This window comes from Leptonychotes weddellii, chromosome 5 (assembly GCF_054177405.1).
Source record: "Leptonychotes weddellii isolate Sample4059 chromosome 5, ASM5417740v2, whole genome shotgun sequence".
In the NCBI taxonomy this organism is placed as follows: Eukaryota; Metazoa; Chordata; class Mammalia; order Carnivora; family Phocidae; genus Leptonychotes; species Leptonychotes weddellii.
Genome location: NC_138373.1, coordinates 75,912,331 through 75,935,632, shown reverse-complemented (window position 1 = coordinate 75,935,632; position 23,302 = coordinate 75,912,331). Strand labels below are relative to the sequence as shown.

Below are 23,302 nucleotides of genomic sequence, written 5' to 3'. Positions count from 1 at the left end.
ACCAAGAAATTAATGTTAATATAATGTTTATCTGTATACCATATTTAAATTTCTCCAATTTTCCTACTAGTGTCCTTTTTCTGGTCTAGGATCCCATATTGCATTTAGTTGTTATCTCTGTCGTCTTTCCTGTCTGGGACATTTTAGCAGTTTTTGCCTATGTAACCTTGACCTTTTGAAGATTACTGGCCAGTCATTTTGTAGATGTCTCCCACTTTGGGTTTGTCTGATGTTTTCTTATGATTTGATTAAGGTTATACTTTTTTGGCAAGAATACCACAGAAGTGTTATGTGCTTTTCTCAGAACATCATTATCAACAGGGTGTACATGATGTGGATACTGGTGATGTTACATTTGATTACTTACTTACAGTGTTTGCCAGAGTTTTTTTTAAACTGTGTTTACTGTTTTTTTCTTCCAATAAATATTGGAAGTTATGCATTTATCTTGTTTCTCATTATACTTTTATCCACTAATTTAAGCATTCTTTGATGGTGTTTGCCTGCAACAGTTATTGCTGTGTTGTTTGCCACATGGTGATTTTTCTAGTTCCATTGCTCCTCCCACATGTATTTTTAGTTAAATTCTACTTTAATGAAGAGCTGTCTTGTCCTTTGCACTTATTTATATATTGTTATTTATATTAGTATGGACTCATGGGCATTTCTTTTATTCTATAGATTATAGACCATTACTGTCATCATTTCTTGCTCAAGCTGTCACAGATTTGGCCATTGGGAACTCCTTCAAGTTTGTTCCTGTGTCCTTTTGATAGGCCCTCATCATTTTTTAAGTACTTTTTTTATGGTCTGACAGCAGATGTTTCAGACTCGTCCTTTTTCTGCTTCATGCTTGGAATCACCATTTCTCCAAGGAGCTCTGTCTCCTATTATTGGTGTTTAGAAACTAAGATTTGGAAGCTAGGTGTGGGGGTCTTTGCTACTAGGTTTTCATTAATTTTTTTTTTTAAGATTTTATTTATTTATTTGACAGAGACACAGCGAAAGAGGGAACACAAGCAGAGGGAGTGGGAGAGGGAGAAGCAGGCTTCCCGCAGAGTAGGGAGCCCGATGCGGGGCTCGATCCCAGGACCCTAGCCGAAGGCAGACGCTTCACGACTGAGCCACTCAGGCGCCCCAGTTTTCATTACTTTTAAGCCCTAGACATAGTTAGGAAATACATGGATGTGTACACATACACGTAGTGCTGTGTGTTTTCATCTTTATCTATATATTAAAAAAACATGAGTTCATGTTGATATCTCCATCATAATCCAGTTCCAATCCACCACCACAATATTACATTGTAGTCTTGTCCCTTTTCTTTTTTGGTCAATTCTTTGATATGAGAAACCTGGTTTATCAATATAAATATCAAATATTTATCAAATATACAATATATTGTCATATGTTTTGTGCAAACCTGGTGTGCAAGGGTTTCAGAATTGCTAACCTGTACTCTTATGAGCAACAAATTTACTGTCTAGAATACAATACTATGAAACTACTGTCTGCAGAGTCAAAATACTGTTTTCCAAATTTATTTAGGTAATTTCTTTCTTATCTGTTGCAGTGTAGCTGTATTATTCATTTATAATACATTTGTCATGGTCTGTATTCATTTTGAATATCTCTCCCAATATCCTAGCTGATTTTAAGTATTGATTTATATTGGAGTTAAGTGAAACAATTGCCACGTTTTTAAGAGTTAGAGATGACATAAGTTATATTCTGAGTAGTGTCCTTCATCCCCATCCCTTTTACCCTGGTCCTATTCTCTCTTTCTTGTCTGTTGCCTCTTATTTATAGATACCTTACTTTCATTAATTTTTGGTTTTATCCTCTTGAAATCCTTTTTTTTTTTTTTTAAGATTTATTTATTTGACAGAGAGACAGCGAGAGAGGGAACACAAGCAGGGGGAGTGGGAGAGGGAGAAGCAGGCTTCCTGCGGAGCAGGGAGCCCGATGCGGGGCTCGATCCCAGGACCCTGGGACCATGACCTGAGCCGAAGGCAGACGCTTAACGACTGAGCCACCCAGGCGCCGCCTTCTTGAAAATCGCACAAATGAACTAATACATGAGTGTTTTCTTATATTCTCTTTTTTCTTACATGAAAGAGTAACATACTAAAGTGCTCTTTTGCATTTTCTCTTTTTTTTACTTAACAATACGTCCTGAATATCATTCCATAGATCTCTTTCTCATTCTTTTTTGCAATGATAGTAGTATTCTATTGTATGAATGTACCATAGTTCATCAGCCACTCTCTTATGTTTAGACATTTAGGCTGTTTTGTTAGCTCAGGTATTTTAAAGCAAACCCACACAGTGATCTCTCATTTGTGAATGCTTCATTTTACATTTCTAAAAGAGAAAAACATTTTTTTTAAAAGATTTTATATATTTGACACAGAGAGAGCAACAGCGAGAGAGGGAACACAAGCAGGGGGAGTGGGAGAGGGAGAAGCAGGCTTCCCGCTGAGCAGGGAGCCCAATGCGGGGCTCGATCCCAGGACCCTGGGATCATGACCTGAGCCGAACGCAGATGCTTAACGACTGAGCCACCCAGGCGCCCCGAGAAAAACATTTTCTTCCGTAACCACAGTACCATTATGTTCCACACACCCCAAAATGAACAATTCTTTAATATTATAAATTATTCAGTCTATATTCAGGTATGCAGAATAGTCTCAGAAATGTCTTTTATCGTTGGTATGTTTGAATCAGGATCCAAAACAAGGTTCACAAGTTGTATTTGGTTATGCCTCTTAAGTTTCTCTAGAACAGCATCCCTTCCCCCTACCTTTTTCTCTCATCCTGTTGATTTATTGGAAAGATTCTATAGTTGTCCATTAGAATGTTTTAGATTTTGGATTTTCTAAGAGATTCTTGTGATGTTTGACTTATTTTTGTCCTTTATATTTCTTATAAAATGAGATTTAGAATAGAAGACTTAAGTGACAAATTCAGTATTTTGCATGAATGTTTCATAGGCGATACAGTACTGAGTACTTTGTATTTATCACATCAGAAAATATATAATGTATTGTCTTACTTGTAGTGATACTGAGATTGTTCGGTAGGTTCAGATGGTGAAAGTTAATATCTTTATTATAAAGTTGAGTTTTTCCTCTTGTATCCTGTAAATAATTTGTGGGATGATCCTTCTATACCATATCAATATCCAGTTCCTTATCACTTGATTGTTTTACCACTCACTGGGGATCATTTTTTTGTATTATTTCATTAGAGATATTTGTTACTGTCTTATGATGTTTTATCTCATGTATTTTTATTCCATCTTTTATGCGTTTTAATAATTTTAAATATTTATAATTTCTATCAGATTGGTCAGTTGTCTGAAGTTCTTAGAAAATCACTTCTGGGGCACCTGGGTGGCTCAGTTGGTTAAGCGACTGCCTTCGGCTCAGGTCATGATCCTGGAGTCCCGGGATCGAGTCCCGCATCAGGCTCCCTGCTCAGCGGGGAGTCTGCTTCTCCCTCTGACCCTCCTCCCTCTCCTGCTCTCTGTCTCTCATTCTCTCTCTCTCAAATAAATAAATAAAATCTTTAAAAAAAAAAAAAAAAGAAAATCACTTCTGTTCTTTGTTATATTTGCTGATTCTTGCTTAAGGTGAACTGTTTCCTTAGATGTCGTATAGTTTTGGATTATGAGCTGATCTTCAGAGGGGCTGTCTGAGAATCCTGAGTGGCCTCATGGGGGTGCGTATTCCTCCAGAGAGGTTTTAGTTTGCTTCTGCCCAAGCACCCTAGAGGTGTTTCCAGGAACAACTTTATTTTTTTTATTTTTAAATTAAAGTATAATTTCTATACAGTAAAATGCACAGACCTTAATCGTGCAGTTTTGACAAATGTGTACATCTGTATTATCATCTCGTTCAAGCAGAGATTACTTTTTATATTTAATTTTTGGAGTTAGAAGTTCTTGTACCATGTACAGAGAATTAATTCAAACTCTAAACCTATGTGAGGGCAGTGTTGTGGTTACAGAATTTTGGTGATTTTTTCCCACCTTTTCAGAGCCTAGGCCAAGACTGAAAAGCTTCTTTGCCTTTCTCTGCCAGTGGCAAATTTTTCTACTTCATTGCTCCCCAAGGGTCTGTGCTTTGTGCAAGAATCTTATTTCTAACACAGTGTTCTTATGTGTCCAGGCTTTATCTTCTTCCCTGTTTTGCTGTCGAAACAGAAGTCCCTCAGTTTCTGAGATGAGAAAATCCTACAGGATTGCTGTAGCATCAAACATGTACTGCTTTTTACCTCCCTGTTCATTTTTGGTTCTCTGAAGATTTCTCCTGCTTTCATGATATCTTAGCTCTACATTTAATAGTGTTTATATATTTTTATTTTGTATATATGTATGTCTTAGTCTTTTTGGGCTTTTTAACAAAGTACTACCTAGTAGCTTATAACTGAGTGGCTTATAATGACAGAAATTTATTGCTCACAGTTTTGGAGTCTGGGAAGTCCAAGATTAGGATGCCAGCATGGTCCCCTTCTGGTAAGGGCCCCCTTCCTGGTTCATAGCTGGTGCCTTCTTGCTGTGTCCTCACGTGGTGGAACAGCTTAGAGTTTGCTTTGTAGCTCTGTCCTTATGACTAAGCACCTCCCAAAGACCCCACATGCTAATACTGTCACTTTTGAGCGTTAGAATTTCAACATATGAATTTTGAGGGAACACAAAAATTCAGACTATAGCAATGTATAAATCAAATAAAAAGACTAACCAGTGGTTCTAGAGGTTTTGTGAAAGGAGGGATTTCTGGTTATTTTGTTACTAAATTATCAGAAATAGAAATTCTAACTTTCATGTTTTTAAATATTGCCTTTTCTTACTCTGGATATATGTACATGATAGTTGAGCATTATTCATACTTACTAATACGTGTATTAATGACTTTTAATTATAGGTAGGATTATATAAGTAACTTCAAGGATCATGAAGTGATTTATAGATCTGGTTCATTTAGTTTTTATGACTCAATTCTAAATGTTTTCTTAATTAGCCACCATTGTGTGTAATTATATCTTGTAAAGGGTGAAAATTTATCCCTTCAGTTTAGGTTTATTGAAACTGAACATTTCTGAATATTTTTGTCAGGGGAAACTGGATTCAGATTGAGTAACACACTAGATTAGGGGTTTGTGAATATTTTGGAAAATTTATTATTTTACCCTTGCCTAATTGTAGACATTATATGCTTTGGAATGTAATAAATTTGTATAAAATAAATTTGTATAAAATGGCTGGAATGTAGTCTGTTGGTTGAGGTATTTTTATTTTCTGTCATAAGACATTTTGATGTTTTGAAAACTTAATATTTTCTTTACTTACTGTAATTACTTCCTAATTAAAATAAAGCCTGTCTTCTACCCTTCACTTCATTTAAAATTTATTTTCCAGAAAGTATTGCAGTGCATATCAGGCCAGATACAACAGTAAAATTACATTTGTATGGAAACTAGTGAACAGCATATAACAACCTGGTACTGGTTCATGATTTTTGATGAATAGCAGATGTGAATACTATTGCAAACTGGTGCTGTAACCATATATATCTAATTCTTCAGTATCAAATAAGAATGTTTATCTTCTCTTAAGTCAAAGCCAAAATAGAACCCATTGAAGCCAAAATAAATTAGGGGCCAAATAGACCACATAATTGGAGAGTTAGTAATAATTGTTGCTGAAGAGAGATTTCTTCTATATGAGCCTGTATAGCCTGGCTTTCGAGAAGCCACAGGACATATTTATCAAACACTCTTTCATTTCCTAAAGGATACTAAAATTGGCTTTTAAAAATAATGCTGATAAAAAAGCCTTTGCAGAATATATGACACAGCTAGTTGAATTTAGCAACTTTATTGTTAAGTACCTTTAGGTAATCATAGGTTTCTAAGCCAGGTTAACTGCCCAAACACAACAAGTAAGCCAAACCAAACCTACTCCTTAATCTGTGTACCCCAATTATTTTTTATTTTTGGAAAGATAAAGTGATGTAGTCAAGGAGTTTACCTCATAGTCTAATTTTTTTTTTAAAGATTTACTTATTTATTTGAGAGAGCATACATGTGAGTGAGGGGTTGCAGAGGGAGACAGTCTCCAAGCAGAGCCCTACACTGGGCTTGATCTCATGACATTAGACCAGTGACCTCAGCTGAAACCAAGAGTTGGATGCTCAGCCGAGCCACCCAGGCGCCTCAACCTCATAGTCTTAATTTTTAAGTCGCTGATTTAAGGGGGAGGTTTGAAGCCTCAGTGTCAAATATTCCTTGTTCTAATAACAGAAAATGTTTATGTCATATCCTAACAGAGAATATGGAGAATGTTTTTTTCCTCAGGAATCTTCTTTTTTCCCTTGCATCCTGAAATCTCTACTGTGCTACAGTCCTGATGTTTTATTCTACTAGTAGATCTTTAGATAAGAAGTTTACACCTTTCTCTTATTGGCTGGTGCCCAATTCCTTTTAAAGATTAATCCTGTATTAAGAATATCAACACCTAGGGTGCCTGGGTGGCTCAGTCGTTAAGCGTCTGCCTTCGGCTCAGGTCATGATCCCAGGGTCCTTGGATCGAGCCCCACATTGGGCTCCCTGCTCTGCGGGAAGCCTGCTTCTCCCTCTCCCACTCCCCCTGCTTGTGTTCCTGCTCTCGCTATGTCTCTCTCTGTCAAATAAATAAATAAAATCTTTAAAAAAAAAAAATATCAACACCTAAATATTGCTCTTTATTAAGTCTGATACTTTAGTATGTCACTCAGGCTTTTAGCAGGATACCCTTTCTCATAACCCACCTGATTTCTCAATCTCTTATGCGGCTTAACAATTACAGCCAGACTTTGTATATGTTATATATTTTAGTGCTGGAAATGGCCTTCCCTTCCCTTTCCAATGCAGATGTAACTCTTGATGACATATTTGACATTCATTGCTCCCCATGATGCTTTGTATTGGCAGCTCTAGCTGTTTCTGGAAATTTCGAAGTCAGAATTATTTTGAAAAATGAAAAAAATCCCTAAAGGATCCATTTTTGTTTTTAAATTATCTGTATATAATAAATTGATGTGAAAAAATTGGAAAGTTAAAAAAGTTTATGGGAATTTTTTTTAAGATTTATTTATTTATTTTAGAGTGCACGCAAGCAGGGGTAGGGGCAGAGAGAGAGGGAGAGAATCTGAAGTAGACTTCCTGCTCAGTGCAGAGCCCAACACAGGGCTAAATCCCACAACCGGGAGATCATGACCTGAGCTGAAATCAAGAGTCGGATGCCCAACTGCCTGAGCCACCCAGGTGTCCCGTTTACTGGGGAATTTTTAAAACTCTTTTATAAACTTGTGATTTTTTTAGTTCACATAATCTTTCTGACATATAAAATGGACCTTTACTTTCTTTTAGTACCTAGATGTCTGTTACATTTGTAGGGATATTTTATCTTTGTACCATGTCTGGATTATACATATTTGAGGGCAGAACATGCTAGTCTTGTCTTGCACTACACTTATACTAAGGGATATAAATTGGTATTCATTTGATAAAGTTAAAATACTGTGACTCAACTTTTTCTCCTCACCTGGCCCAAATAAAGTCCTCAGATAATCATAACCCACGTTACAGAGTAAATCTTCTTTATATACATTGGATATAGAAGATACTTTGTCTAATCTTGGAGGACAAATCCCATTAGATGTTTTCTTTTCTCTGTCTAGGGTTGTTTTCCTCCCCTCATGCTGAATGATGAGTTTGGGTTTGCAAAATGGTACCATCCTTGAGATTAGCTGCTATAGTTCTCCAACATCACATCCCTGTATAGTGTCCTCTCAGCAGGGCTCAGTAGCTTCCACTCCTTTTGGATCAGCTTCATTGATGCATCCTTGAGTGCCATGAATGCTTCTCTCCTGACTCTCTAGGAGTAAAATTGCCATTTTACTGCACTCCTTGGAGAAGGACAAAGTCTGATAAGGCAGATTCTGAGCCTGAAGCCTAGGGAAAAATATTGTGTGACTGCTGTGGAGAAGGTCCAAGCATAGAGCCTCATTATGCTGTCAGGTCATTGCATTACTGGAGACACTCACTTGTTAAATTTTAGGAATAACATTTATTTATTATGGATACATAATAAATTATGGATAAATAAATTATGGATACATAATTTAGCTGCCTTTGGGAGAATGTACCAATTGAGGATTTGGTACCAATCTTACCAGTACAAATGAGCACCAAGCTTTATAGAACAGCAAACTGAAACAGGGCTTTGTCTTTTTTTTTTTTTCTTTTAATAAACTTTTTTTGAGAGCAGTTTTTGGTTCATAGCAAAATTGAATGGAACAAAATATTTCTAATTCTTCCCTTCTGTAATAAAAGTTTTATTTCATAATCACTTTATTCCTTCTCTAATGCTTTTCCTTTCTTTAATGTAGACCTGTGTTTCTTACTTATATCATTTTTCCTTCTCTCTGCAGAACTTCTTGCAAGACAAGTCTATAGGCAATAAATTCCCTCAATTTTTGTTTGAGAACATCTTTTTTCACTTTTGAAGAATAATTTTGCAGGGTACAGAATTCTAGCTTGGTAGGTTTTCCCTCTTTCACCTTTCTCAATATTTTACTCCAATCTCTTCTTGCTTGCATGGTTTCTGAGGAGAAGTCAGATGTCATTCTTATCCTTGCACCTCTGTATATGAGGTGTTTTTTTTTTCCCAAGATTTTTTTCTGTATCTTTGCTTTTCTAGAGTTTGAATATGATATGCTTAGGTTTTTTGTTTGTTTTTTGTATTTATGCCGCTTTGCTGTTCTGTGAACTTCTTGGATCTGTGGATTGGTATCTGACATTTGAAGAAATTCTAAGTTTATCACTGCTTCAAATATTCCCTTTTTTCTTTTCCTTCTGGTAGTCTCTCTTTTTTTTTTAAAAGATTTTATTTGACAGAGAGAGCACAAGCAGAAGGAGAGAGAGGGAGAAGCAGGCTCCCTGCTGAGCAAGGAGCCTGATGTAGGACTCGATCCCAGGACCCTAGGATCATGACCCGGGCCGAAGGCAGCTGCTTAACCTACTGAGCCACCCAGGCATCCCTCCTTCTGGTATTCTCATCATGCATATGTTATATCTTTTGTAGTTATCCCATAGTTCTTGGATGTTCTCTTCTGTTTCCCAACCCCTACCCCCCATCTTTTTTTCTCCTTGGCTATTTCTATGGATATATCTGTAAGGGCAGAGATTCTTTTCTCAGCTGTGTCCCTTCTACTAATGAGTCCATTAAAGGTCTTCATTTGGGAAACCTGGGTGGCTCAGTCGGTTAAGCATCTGCCTTCGGCTCCGGTCATGACCCCAGGGTCCTGGGATCGAGTCCCGCTTTGGGCTTCTTGCTCAGCGGGGAGCCTGCTTCTCCCTCTACCTGCTTCTCCCTCTGCCTGCCGCTCCCCCTGCTTGTGCCCTCTCTCTCTCTGTCTGACAAATAAGTAAAACTTTTCTCTTTAAAAAAAAAAAAAAGGGCATTCATTTCTGTTATAGTGTTTTAGATCCCCAGCATTTTTTTGGTGCTTAGAATTTCCAGCTCAATGGTCATATTATTCATCTGTTCTTATATGTTGCCTATCTTTTCCATTAGAGTCCTTAGCATATTAATCATGGTGGTTTAAAATTCATACTCTGATAATTCCAACATCCCTACCATATCTGAGTCTGTTTGTGATGCTTGCCTTGTCTCGTCAAGATTTTTTTCCCTTTAGTTACGCCTTATAATTTTTTGTTGAAAGCTGGCCATGATATACTGGGTAAAAGGAATTGTAGTAAATAGGCCTTTAGCAATGCGTTGAGGTGTTGGAAGAGGAAAAGCATTCTATAATTCTGTGATTAGGTCTCAGTCTTTTAGTGAGCCTGTGCTCCTGAGCTGTGAGCCTCACAAATGCTTCTCAGTTTGTTTTACCCCCTTGGTGGGGCAGGATGGCTGCAGGATGCTGGAGTTGGGAAATTCCCTTCCCTTAGGTCAGTTAGGCCCTGATAAAATCCCAACTGGTTAGGCTCTGGTAAAATTGTTTTTCTTGAGGACAGGCCTTGTTAAGAAGAATAAAATGTACTGATGTATTTAAAAATGGCTAGCTTATTCTTCCCCCTGCTGGAAGCATGAATTGATCTTCATTGTGAGAACCTGTTAGAGTTCTTGGAGGTAAAACTTACAAAAGTGTGAGGGCCCCCTCATGACTGGTTCCCTCTGGAATTTTTAACTTTCAAATTTGTCCACACTAAGCCTCTTGCAAGTCAAATATAGTTCAGGTTTTCCTACCCTGGTACTGGTTCCCATGGAGGTTTCTGTTTATAGGTTTCTGCTCTTGTAAGTTGTGACTCTCTGGATTTGCTTGTCTGTCTCCAGTTTTGAGGGCAGCAATTTGCTCTGTATCCCTACTTCTCTGATGGATCTAAAAATTGTTGATTTTTCAGTTTGTTCAGGTTTTTGCTTGTCGTTAGAATGGAGTGATGGCTTCTCAACTGCTTGTATGCTGGACTGTGTTACTTTTTTGCATTGAAAATCTGAATACATGAAGCATGGGAAGAAAATAATATATCTATTAACTAGAAGGATCTTACATAGTATAGTCTGGAATTTTAATTTTGATAGATGAGTTCTGGGAATATTCAGAGGTTTTTATCTGGATTGGGGCAGGCTTTCAGGAATAGAACCTATATACTCTTATGTCTTATTTATATCCTCAAATTCCCTGAACCGTTGGTATTGGATCTAATAATACTGTTATTTATTAAAATAGTTTACAGTAAGCAAATACTGTTTAGACTGACCTTGTTTAAAAATCTTTATAGTGAGACTGAGCTGAGTAAGTGACTCTACATCATCTCATTTTATATATAGGAAGACCAAAGTGGAAGTGAAATCAGTAGAATGAATTTGTAACTGTCTTTATAAGCTTTCATTACTTTATTAATGATAGAAGTGTAAGTGAAACTCTCAAAACTTGGTTGTAGGGGCGCCTGGGTGGCTCAGTCGTTAAATGTCTGCCTTCAGGGGTGCCTGGGTGGCTCAGTCGTTAAGCGTCTGCCTTCGGCTCAGGTCATGGTCCCAGGGTCCTGGGATCGAGCCCCGCATCGGGCTCCCTGCTCCACAGGAAGCCTGCTTCTCCCTCTCCCACTCCCCCTGCTTGTGTTCCCTCTCTCGCTGTGTCTCTCTCTGTCAAATAAATAAAATCTTTAAAAAAAAAAAAAACTTCGTTGTAAAATAATATGAAATCTGTTTTCTTAAATAACTATAGCATTGTTTTATTCGAAGCCTAATCAGGAGCAGACAACTGTTAGTAATCTGGAAGCAAAGTTTTCTGAAATGAGTCTCCTCAGAGGTTGTGAAAAAAGTAGTATGTGCATGGAGATAAGACTACAAACATGTAAACTCTGTATCCTGTTTAGTAGAATTGAAGATGGCTTTGGAAATGTGTGTGTTTGCCTGAAGTATGAGTGGTAAAATCATTTGTAAGATGTTTTATATTTATGGAAGATGAGAAGCATCATAAAAACACACTGTACATTCGTCAAGACCCCTAGATCTTGTGCTCGCTTTGGCAGCACATATACTAAAATTGGAACAATACAGAGAAGATTAGCATGGCCCCTGCACATGGATGACATGCAAATTCATGAAGCGTTCCATATTAAAAAGAAAAAAAAAAAAGACCCCTAGATCTTTACCTCAGAAAGTGAACCTTAATGTATGCAAAATTTTCAAAAATCATTTAGGAGTTTGGGGGATCCCAGGGTATATTGCAGATTGAAACAGAAGAATCTAATTCTCTTAGAAATTATGAAAGAATCTCACTGCATAGAGTTGGGGAGGAAAGGTACTGACCTAATTAACTTTGGAAATGCATGGAACCTGCAAGACTAAAGGCAAAAGGAACTGCATATAAGCAGTGTACTCTAGTTGTCAATGTTGCTTCCCATAGAGGTACAATGAACAATTCTGATTGCATACTAAAATGAAACAAATAAAATAGATGGTATGTGGTGGGAACCTGGTTTCTTACTATTGGAGTGGGAAGTTACAGATAAACAATGAGGGGAGGCTAGAATGAACTTACGGTAGTGGGTTAGAATTGAAGACATCAGTATGAGCTCATATTTAACTTAATATACAGTGTACGTTTTAAATGAGTTTAGTTCATTAACTTCAAAGCAATCAGAAGTAAAAATTTCAGCCCTGGAGTTAATGCACAGTTTTTTTTATAATTAAGGTAGGACTAGTAGAGAAGTATGTTATAGTTAATATTTTCAGCCTTTGGTTTAAAAAGTATTGTAGGATTTGTCACGTCTCACAGAATGTGGGAGAGTCCTAAGTCCAAACATGTGTATTACCATATTGTTGAATGACTTCTGATATGAGGGAGATTTGTATTGATACAAACAAATATGTAACCCTTGATCATAGAGTAATGATTATATTTTGCAGTATTTGTAATTTTATTTAAATTACTGTTAAGTTTATGTGGTATGCTGCTTGCTTCTCTTTCATTCCCAAGAGGAGACACAGAAACAGAGTTTCAATGTAGGTAATGCTTGTACCTAATTTTTTTTTTTTTTTAAGATTTTATTTATTTATTTGACAGAGAGACAGTGAGAGAGGTAACACAAGAAGGGGGAGTGGGAGAGGGAGAAGCAGGCTTCCCGCCGAGCAGGGAGCCCGACGCGGGGCAGGACCCTGGGATCATGACCTGAGCCGAAGGCAGACGCTTAACGACTGAGCCACCCAGGCGCCCCGCTTGTACCTAATTTTCAATTAAACAGTTTGTGGCAGGACTTGTAGAATGGCCATTTTCAAGTCCTCGTGGGAGGCTGAGATAAATGACTATAGCGTGCCATACAAGGGCTTGGGAAAATACAGGCCCTATTTTTTCTTTTGATGAAATGAAGGGCTTGAATAAAATAATTAGGGAAATATTTCTTAAAAACCTTGGAGCATCTTTGTAATTTGTATTATGCTTAGCTAATGGCATGAATGCTTACCACATTTTCTGGGAGAATGATTTAAAATACTTTATCTTGGTGTTGGACTGTGTCAGCTATAATTTTGGGTTCAGAAAATGCAGTCACAATATCATTGAGATTTAATTGATGTTTTTTCTGAATTGATGTAGATTTATCCTAGAAATATTGCTTAGTGTTTCCTAGAGTTGTGTATATTATTTGTATAATTATGTGTTTACTGGGTGTTCTCTGATGTTACAAAGACATATTTATATGGAAAGGTAACAAATACTTTGGTTTTGTTCTCCTGTTACAATAAAGATTCTGATTTAGTTCAGGGTAGAACTTGAGATTTGCTGAGACTGTTGGTACATGGTCCACATTTTGAGTAGCAAGGGGTGCGCAAAAGTTTTCTAGAAAGGTCCAGATTATAAATATTTTAGTCTTTGTGGGCCATGTATGATCTCTGTTGGATGTTCTTTTTTCTTTTCTTTTTTTTTTTTTTACAACCTTTAAAAATATAAAAACCCTTTTTAGCTAGGGTCATACAAAAAGCAAGGCAGGGGTTGGATTTGAACCCCTGACCATAGTTTGCCTATTTTTGCTTTAGAGAAAAGGTGTGTGCATTTAGTTGTTGATATAAGCAAAAATCCTAGAATTGATGTTTGTTGTGACTTTTCTGCATTTCAAATTACCATATGATTTTTCTTTTACATATTAATGAGGTGAATTATCACTGATGGTTCAGAAGCTGGTTGCTATGGTTGTTTTTTTTTTTTCCTTAGTTTAATTGGGGTATAATTTTACATATTGTAAAATTCACCCTTTTCAGTGTATCATCATATGAATTTTGACAAATGCATACAATTGTGTATTGCCAAAGATGAAAAAGCTGGACCCTAGTTAAAACAGTAAGGACAGATTTTAATCAGTAATATATTACTGCAACATGGAAAAGAATACAGCATAAATGGAACTCTACTTTGATTTGTACATGGGTAACTCAGTGTTTTAAAGGGAGAATGAGGGAGTAGGGACGGGGTGAGCAGGGGTTCAGTAGAGTCAGGGGAGTGATAAATTACAAAAAGCTGGAAGGGGAGATTGGTCTATGTGAAACCATCTGGGTTGGCTAACTGGCACTTATCAGAGGCTCCTCCCCTCCCACAGAGACGGGCAGACAGGGGCCCTATGTTCAGGTGTTGGCTGGAACAAACAGTAAATTCTTTTGGCAGCAGTGAAGTTTCTCAGGCAGGCACTTTACGAGGGACTAGGGTCATCTTAGGGATGCAGCCTTGAGCTGTTAGAAACTGTTAGTATTTTGTTCAAGGCTTTTTTGGCCAAAGTTGAGGCCTAGCTGAGAGACTCAGTGGAGCCTGGCTAGAGTTCAGTCAGAGACTCTTTGTATCAGCACCACAGTTGAGATACAGAACTGTTCCATCACCCCCCAAAATTTCCTTATGCTTTTTTGTACTTACCTTCTTGCCCCCAGTCTCAGCTCCTTGAAGTTACTGACTTGTTTTCTGTTCTGTAGTTTTCTGGAATGTCATATGAGTGGAATCATACAGTATGTATAGCCTTTTGAGATTGGCTTTTTTGACTCAGCATAATACGTTTGAGGTTTATCTATGTTGTGTGTATCAGTACTTTTGTTGTGGCTGAGCAGTATGTGTTACAGTTTGTCTCTCCATTAATTAGTTCAAGAACATTTGGGTTGTTTCCAGTTTGGGCAATTAAAAATAAAGCTGCTATAACTATTTGTATGCGGGTTTTTGTGTGAACCTAAGTTTTTATTTCTCTTTCATTACTCTTGGGTAAATACCCAGGAGTCAGATTGCTGGGTTCTGTGGTAACTATAATTAACTTTATAAGAAATTGAAATTTTGCCAAAATGGCTATACCATTTTTTATTCCCACTAGCAGTGTATGGGAGCTCGAGTAACTTTGCATCCTCACCAGTACTTGAAATTGTCAGTTTCCTTTATGCTATTCTTATATGTATGCAGTGGTATCTCATATGTGTGTGTGTGTTTTAAACACTGTCAAATCAGCTTTATTATTCAGAGCCACTTTGCAGAATTCAGAGTATACAGCATATTCATTTCATAGGTTGTTTACAGTTATCATTCTAGAGATACCAAAGGAAGATTCAAGTATAAATGCAGTGGAGTCTGAGCCTTTCCATATGCTGCTTCTATGCATTGAGGGTGGTGTTTCCCAGTTTGGGGGGCAGATGGCCCCCATTCTCAGGGCTGTTAATCCCTGGGTAAATTCACCAACTTAGGCTCTCCCTGGGTTGGCATATAAGTCAGGGTATGGCTAGTAAAACATAAACTACTCTAGGTTTTTTAGATAGGAACATTTAAAAAATTATATTCCATAATTATATTATTTAAAAATATAGTACTTGGGGTATCTGGGTGGCTCAGTAGGTTAAGCATCTGACTCTTGATTTCTGCTCAGGTCATGATCTCAGGGTCATGATCTCAGGGTCATGAGATTGAGCCCCCCATCAAGCTCTGCACTGGGCATGGAGCCTGCAGATTCTCTCTCCATCTCTCTTTGGGTCTTCCCCCATTCCCCTGCCCCATGAGTACCCTCTCCCCCCGCAAAATACAGTTCTTTCTAAAGTTTTTAAATTTAGCCTACAGATCTTATTTTTTAAATTGTAGTATAGTTGACATAAAATATGATAAAGTTTGAAGTGTATAGCATAGTGATTCAACAATTACATACATTATTGAAATGCCTACTGTGGTAAGTGTAGTTACCATCTGTCGACATACAAAGTTATTACAGTATTATGGATTATATTCCTTATGCTATACGTTTCATCCCTGTGACTGACTTATTTATTAACTGTAAGTTTATAATTCTTAATCCCCTTCACCTATTTTGCTCATGTCCCCCTCCCTAAAACAACTCTGACTTTTGACACCAGTTGCAGATTGGGGGTCCACAGGACTAATTTTCGGGTCAGTAATTTACTAGGACTCTCAGAATTCACTGAAAGTTGTTATATGCTAGTTATGGTTTATTTCAATACGAATAAAAATCAGCCAGGGAAAGAGGTGCACAGGACAGGGTCCACGAGAGTTCCAAATGCAGAGCTTCTAGTTGTCTTCTCCCAGTGGAGTTAGTTGTGTGGACAGCGTTTACTTCTCCTGCGCTGTGTGACAACATGCAGAGTAATGCCAACCAGGTCATTACTTCCTGCTTGGCTGACTTTAGTCTCTAGCCCCTCTAGAGATTGGACTTAATACTGAGTGGCCCAAAGCTCCTACTATAAATCACATTGTTGGCCTAGACTATCTGAGGTGGCTCATGGCCTCAGATAAACAAAAAGACTATCTTCAGACAGAGTCTAAAAGACTCTTATCAATGAGGATAGTCCAGGGGTTTAGAAATTACCTCTCACTGGCTGAGGGCAAAGACCAGACCTCTCCTAGGGCAAGGTTAATCATTTACTGCATATATGTGTTTAGAAGTATATTGGTTAATGTCCAAATTTTTAGGATTTTGTAGATAATGTCCTCTTACAGGGACTAGTCTAATTCTCTTGTGGCCAGAGAACATACTATATATGATTTCAGTTCTTTGTTGCATGGCCCATATTCTTGTGAATATTCTGTATGTACTTGAGAAGACTGTTTATTCTGCTGTTTTGGAGTGTTTCCTTTTCCTGTGCAGTGCAGTAATTTTTGTCTTAAGATTAGAATTTTTTGGTCTTTGAGAATTTTAGAGGGTTTACCAGTAGGTATGTGGGCTGTGTCCTCCCTTTTCCTTCCACCTGGGAAAGATAAATTTATTCTTTTGATCTTAGTAGTAGTTGTATCTTATTCAGGTTTCTAAAAACTTGCCTTGATATAGTTTTGTAAGCTCATGTTTTTCCTGTGCTTTTCTCTGTGGTGCTTTTTTTTTTTTTTTAAATACTTTGGGGATCTCTTCTCCCTTTATTTTTCTTAGAGTTTCTTTGGATTAGCTCTTTACTTTTCATTCTTTTAGCTTTTAGTAATTTAAACGTCTTTAGTACTGTTTTTACCTGTACTTCAAAGTTTCATTATTTGCATCTAATACTTCAGTAATAATATAATAGATTTCTTTGAATTGTGTTTTATTTTTTAGAAATGTGAATCTTAATTTCCAGACAGACAGATACGGGGTTTTTTTCCTAGTTATTATTTCTAGGTTGATTAATTACATTTACTCTGCAACATGTGTATTAGTCCTATACTTAAGGTTTGCATTATGGTCCATTGTGTGGTTTTATTTATTTATTTATTTATTAAATTTAATTTTTTTTTAAGATTTTATTTATTTGACAGAGAGAGAGAGCATGCGAGAGCAGGAACACAAGCAGGGGGAGTGGGAGAGGGAGAAGCAGGCTTCCTGCCGAGCAGGGAGCCCGATGTGGGACTCGATCCCAGGACCCTGGGACCATGACCTGAGCTGAGGGCAGATGCTTAATGACTGAGCCACCGAGGTGCCCCAGTGTGTGGTTATACTTAAAAAATATTCCATGTGGGGCGGCTGGCTGGCTGGCTCAGTCAGTGGAGTATGCGGCTCTTGCTGTCAGGGTTGTGAGTTCAAACCCCACTTTGGGTGTGGAGTTACTAAGAAAAAAATAAAAAATCTTCAAAAAAATACTCCATGTGTGCTTGAAAAGACTGTATATTTTGTGTTCTAGATGTGTCCATTAAATCAAACTTGTTTGTACTGTTGAAATTTTCTGATTCCTGATTTTTAAGTCTCTGATTTATTGTTAAGAGAAGTGCTTTAAAAAATCTTACACTTGGTAATTAATTTGACAATTTCTTTTTATAGATATGCCTATTTTGCTTTATGTGCATTGAGGCTGTTTTTTGAAATACAGGTAGATAAGGAATTTTCTTCCTGATGTACCTGATACCATTATTTAGTGACTTTATTGTTACTACTGCATTTTGCCATAGAGTCCATTCTGTTAGGTATCACTCGCTATATCTACTTTCTTGTAAGTTTTTGCATCATATATAGTGTCCCATCTTTTTACATTCTGTGTGTTTATATTTTCTAGGTGTTTCTTTTTTAAGTAGCATATAGTTGGAGTTTTTGGTTTGATTTTAAACCCATCATTAAAAATGTATCTTCTAGGGGCACTTGGGTGGTTCAGTTGGTTAAGTGTCTGCCTTTGGCTCAGGCCATGATCCCAGGGTCCTGGGAGTAAACCCGGCATCAGGTCCCTGCTCAGCGGGAGAGTTTGCTGCTTCTTCTCCCTCTGCCCCTCCTCCCTGCTTTTGCTCTCTCTCATTCTCTCTCTCAAATAAATAAATAAAATCTTCAAAAAAAATAAATAAAATGTCTTCTACTGAAGCTTTTTTCAGTCCTTTTACAACTTGTGCTTATTGTAATTGCTAATATAGCTGTATTCATATCTGACGTGATTTATTTTGAGTTCCTTCTATTCTGCCCATTTTTTTTCTTTGTCTTTCTTATTGATTATATTTTGTCAGTTTTTTCCCTTCTACAAATTTGCAGTCTTTTTGAGAATTAAAAAAAATATCTTATTTGGAAAATTTTTTTAAATTCTGGGAATTTTTAGTATGTACACTTAGGAAGTTCTTAGTATACTTTACCTCTGTTTATTACCTTCCTGGCTTATATATTATCATTATCTTGAGTTTAGGTTCTGCTTCCTTGTTTCTAATCCATAAAACATTATTTTTAAAATTTAGATTTATCCTTCTATCTTACATGTTGGAACTTCTGTTTGGGATAATTTTTCTAAATCTTTAGAATTTCCTTTAGTGAAGTCCTGTTGGGGGCAGACTCTCTCAGGCTTTGTTTATCTGAATCTACCTTTATTTTGCCTTTGTTTTCAATTTTTTTGTATAGGATATAATTCCAGGTCAACAGATATTTTATCTTACCATGTTAACGGTATTATTCTGTTGTCTGATGGCTTTCTTTGTTGTTGTTGAAGCTATCCACTATTACCATTCCTCTCTGATTACAGTTTTAGTGTGATTTATCTAGTTTTTAAAAAGTTTATCTAGATTCTTTTATTATGCCAATTGGTATTTGGTTTCTTGATTCTGTGGACTGATGTCTTTCATCAGTTCTAGAAACTCTTCTAAAATATTGCTTTTACGTCATTTTTCTTTTCGTAAAGAACTCCAACTAGACATTTGTTTTCCTCACTCTTCTCTTTTAACCTCTCTTTCATGAATCCATTTCTTCCTCTGTGTATTTAGCACTAGAGGTTATCCAGAATTATCTTCATGTTCTTTAATTATCTCTTTATTATAGTCAGGTATTTCTACCATTTCCGTGTATGTGTGTGTATGTGTTTTCCTTTTAGTTTACCCATTGAGAGTGTTTAAGTTGGGGTTTCTGGCATTATGTGTATTCTCTCATCTAAGGGTGCTACCTTGTATAGATTATAGAGACCATCTCTCCTTCAGCACTAGATTACTTTTCTGTTTTTCCTTTCTGTATTTTCTGTGCTGAGAATATTTGCTTTAATTTTTATGGGTACAGACATGCATTTAAAATATTTTTATAGTTTTATCTGTCATTTTTTAGGTGCTCTTTAATAGGAAGGTTTCTCTGGGCTTCTAGTCTGTCATTTTGCCAAAAACAGATTTTATAAGTTTTTTTTGTCCTCTCCCTTCCCCAATATTTAATCTACTATTTCTTTTCTTTACGATTTCATATGTTGCACTCTTTCTAATACTGAGAAGCGTTAAGTATGTTCAGCTTCTCCTTTTTTTATGTTTTAGCTTTTTTTTTTAAAGATCTTATTTATTTGAGAACGAGGGAGAGAGCACGAGCAGTGGGGAGGTTCAGAGGGAGAGTGACAAGGAGACTCCCTGCTGAGCAGGGAGCCCAATGTGGGGCTTGATCCCAGGACCCCAAGATCATGACCTGAGCCGAAGGCAGACCCTTAACCAACTGAGTCACTCAGGCACCCCATATGGTTTAGTTTTTTTGTGTATTTTAAACACTCATAAACTTACATTTCATACCTACAAAAAAGATAAAAAGAATTACATAATGAACAATGGTATGCCTACTATACAAGCTAAGCAATAGAGTATTACCAGTACAATTTGCTCTTCATACTGGTTGCCTCCTTGCTTGCACCATACATCATATTTAATTCTTTATTTTTGGAGATGTGAAGTAGAGTGAGACTCTCAAAGAACCTCCCACCATGAGTTTTAAAAATCGATACTAGATTTCTAATTTGATAAATTTTGAGAGTTGGATTAGAAATTAATTCGTAGTCCGCTCCCATTTTCTTTTTGTCAGTTATTTCAACTGAAGGAAAAAGTTTATTGTGTAGCTTTCAGATGATTTTGTCCTTCTTTTCTACATGCTTCCCATCTGTGGTAGATTAATGAATGCCTACTGAAACATTCTGTTCAGCTTTTTAAGTGGTGTTTATGTAGAATTCATTAACAAATTAATATCTTACCCATTGCTTTGTGTTCTTTTGCAAACTAAATCTTTGTGAAATGAGCCTATTTAAAATATATGTTTCTGGGGCGCCTGGGTGGCTCAGTCGTTAAGCATCTGCCTTCGGTTCAGGTCGTGATCCCAGGGTTCTGGGATCAAGCCCCGCATCGGGCTCCCTGCTCAGTGGGAAGCCTGCTTCTCCCTCTCCCACTCCCCCTACTTGTGTTCCCTCTCTCGCTGTGTCTCTCTCTGTCAAATAAATAAATAAAATTTTAAAAAATATATAAATAAAAAAATAAAATACATGTTTCTGATGTTTTAAAAAATAAGTATTAAATAACCGTTTCTGTTTTGTTTTTTCTGTGGTTACCTTAAAGTTTTTTTCTTTGACTTGTTTGACTCCAGAGTGAAATTAGGAGTAACTTATTCTTGCCTTTTGGCCCTAGATAGTATCTAGCTAGCTCTAAAATTAGCACCATTATCAGAAGACTGGAGATCTTCTAGATTGTATTTCACCCTGATTTTTGGAGTCTCAGAAAGAAATGGACTCTTGTCAAAGGGTCTTAATGTCTCCCCGACCTCCACAAAGAGTGGGTTGGCTTTAGGATGTGTCTGTCTACCGTGGGTGTCTGATTAAGGTTGCAGACTTTTCTCTGCTTGATCTATGTGGATTTGAAAAAGAGAGTAATAAGTGATGACTTTTATTTTCATGAGTGTTTAAACACTTGGAAGTATACCAGTTTTCCCTGGTGAAATCTCAGAATTATTAGTTGCTTTTTGAGTAAGGCAGTTTTGTTAAAGGCTTCTTTTTTTTAATTTTATTATTATTTTTTAAGATTTTATTTATTAATCTGACAGAGAGATAGAGAGAGAGCACAAGTAGGCAGAGGCAGCAGAGGGAGAGGGAGAAGCAGGCTCCCCACCGAGCAGAGAGCCCGACGCGGGGCTTCATCCCAGGACCCTAGGATCATTACCTGAGCCGAAAGCAGCCGCTTAACCGACTGAGCCACCCAGGCGCCCCATGTTGGCTTCTTAAATATTGATCCTCCTACTTGACTGGACCTACTGAAGTACAAAACAAAAAAATTATAATTATTTTAAAAAATGTTAGTTTTGTGATCTTTTTCACACTTTAGTTAGCATAGCTAAGGGTAGATGCAAGTCACCCAGTGTCAAAGTAATACAATGTCAAAGTGACTATTTATATTGTATATATTTTTATGAAAATCATAGGTAATTTAACGTGCCTTTTTTTTTAAGCATTTTGACAGCATGTTCTAAACTGAGAATAAGAGCTCTAAAGGGATATGTATTATATTCATTTGTTCATATCCTGTAAGTAAAATGACTCTCATGTGTGTAAGATCTTCAGTGAATAAGCAAACTTAAAACTCCATTGAGGGTTGCCAGTAAATATTTTTATATGTAAAGAATTGGAATCTAAAAGTTTGGAAATTTGTAATAAAGATTTGAAAATCTATTTTCATCCTTACATATCTTTGGATATTTATACTTAGTACAATTTAAGCAGTAATTGTGAAGTCTAAAAATCCCATTTCTCAAGTTATAAAACTTTTGAGGGAAATATGGAAGACTTGTGTGGGAAGTAATTTATTTGATGCTTTTCTTCCTTATATAATCTTCCATAGCTTTAAGAGCTACTTATTAACTGATATTTAGGGCCAGCTGGTTAGTGAGTTAAATATATTAACACCAATGTAAAAGAGTGCTGTGGATAAACATGCTTCAGGAAGTCCAGATTCCTCTTCACTCTTTCTAAACCTTAAGTGAGTTAGAATTCTTTGAGGAGCTTTTATTTTTTTAATTTTTAAAAATACTGTTTGTTTTGTTGTCCACCTGTTAATGCCCGAGCAGAGTGGGGAAGTACCCTGGAATTGGGCACGCAAGCAGGGTGGCTGGTTCACAGGCCTACATCTAACCCCAGGAGAGGATGCCAGGCAGTGGGGGCTGGCCCAGGCACACCAAGGGCAGTACCAGGAGGGTGGCCCAGGCAGGCAGACCCACCAGGGAACCTGTAAGGCCAGCCCTTGAGAAGGTATCTAAGCCAGATGGTGCATGTCCAGGCCAGAGCCTAACCCAGGGAGGCAGTGTTGGGGCTGGTTGGTGGCTCCCAGAGCCTAGGGACTGGCATCTCTAGGGAACTCCCCAAGCTGCTGCTGGAACCCAAGGCATGTCTGCCAGTTGGACTCAAGCAGCTCCTGAAGGCAGACATGGAGGTGGTGGTTCTTGTCCTCTAGGTGGTCCAGACAGGAGTTGATTTGGTCCGCCATGGAGTTGATGGCAGCATATTCTGCGTTCCCAAGGCCGTTGTCCTTGCCTTTTGCACCTGCCTCCACCAGCATGCCCAGATCTCCACTGGGGCCCGACACCGTGGGCTCGGATGCCACAAGGGCTGTGCTACGATGGAACGTGCCGACAGCCGGTGCCAGTCGGAAAGTCGAGGAGCTTTTAGACAATATTGTTATGTGCGTCCCAACCCAGACCCATTTAATGAGAATCTCTGATGGAAGAGCCCAAGTTGCTGGTATTTTTAAGAGTTTCTGAAGTCCTTCCCAAATGCTGCCATGATTGAAAATTGGCATCATCATCATCATCACTAGTATTATTGTTATTACTGTGTTTGTGTGTGGAGGGGGGAGCACAGCCTAAGAAACACTGTGCTAAAGAAAACTTGTATTAGTCCATTCAGGCTTCTATAACAAAATACCATTGCTAGTGGCTTATAAACAGCAGAAATTTATTTCTCACACTTCTGGGGGTTGGAAAACCCAAGATCAAGGTGCTGACAGATTTGGTGTCTGGTGAGGGCCTGCTCTTTTTCACTGAAACCTCACAAGCTAGAAAGGGATAGGGAGCTTTCTTGGGC

The 23,302-nt window shown here is 37.5% G+C and overlaps 1 protein-coding gene, 1 non-coding gene and 1 pseudogene across 2 annotated transcripts in view; 2 read left to right on the top strand and 1 right to left on the bottom strand.

The window, feature by feature from the left end:
• The window catches only part of LRP6 (LDL receptor related protein 6), a 171,342-nt gene that overhangs the window by 30,454 nt on the left and 117,586 nt on the right, over positions 1–23,302 (top strand). The gene's annotated exons all lie outside the window — the stretch shown is intronic.
• Positions 11,568–11,674, top strand: LOC115940876 (U6 spliceosomal RNA). Its single transcript, XR_004075605.1, has one exon. It is a non-coding gene; the product is annotated as a U6 spliceosomal RNA (small nuclear RNA).
• Positions 22,554–23,027, bottom strand: LOC102750721 (bublin coiled-coil protein pseudogene; annotated as a pseudogene).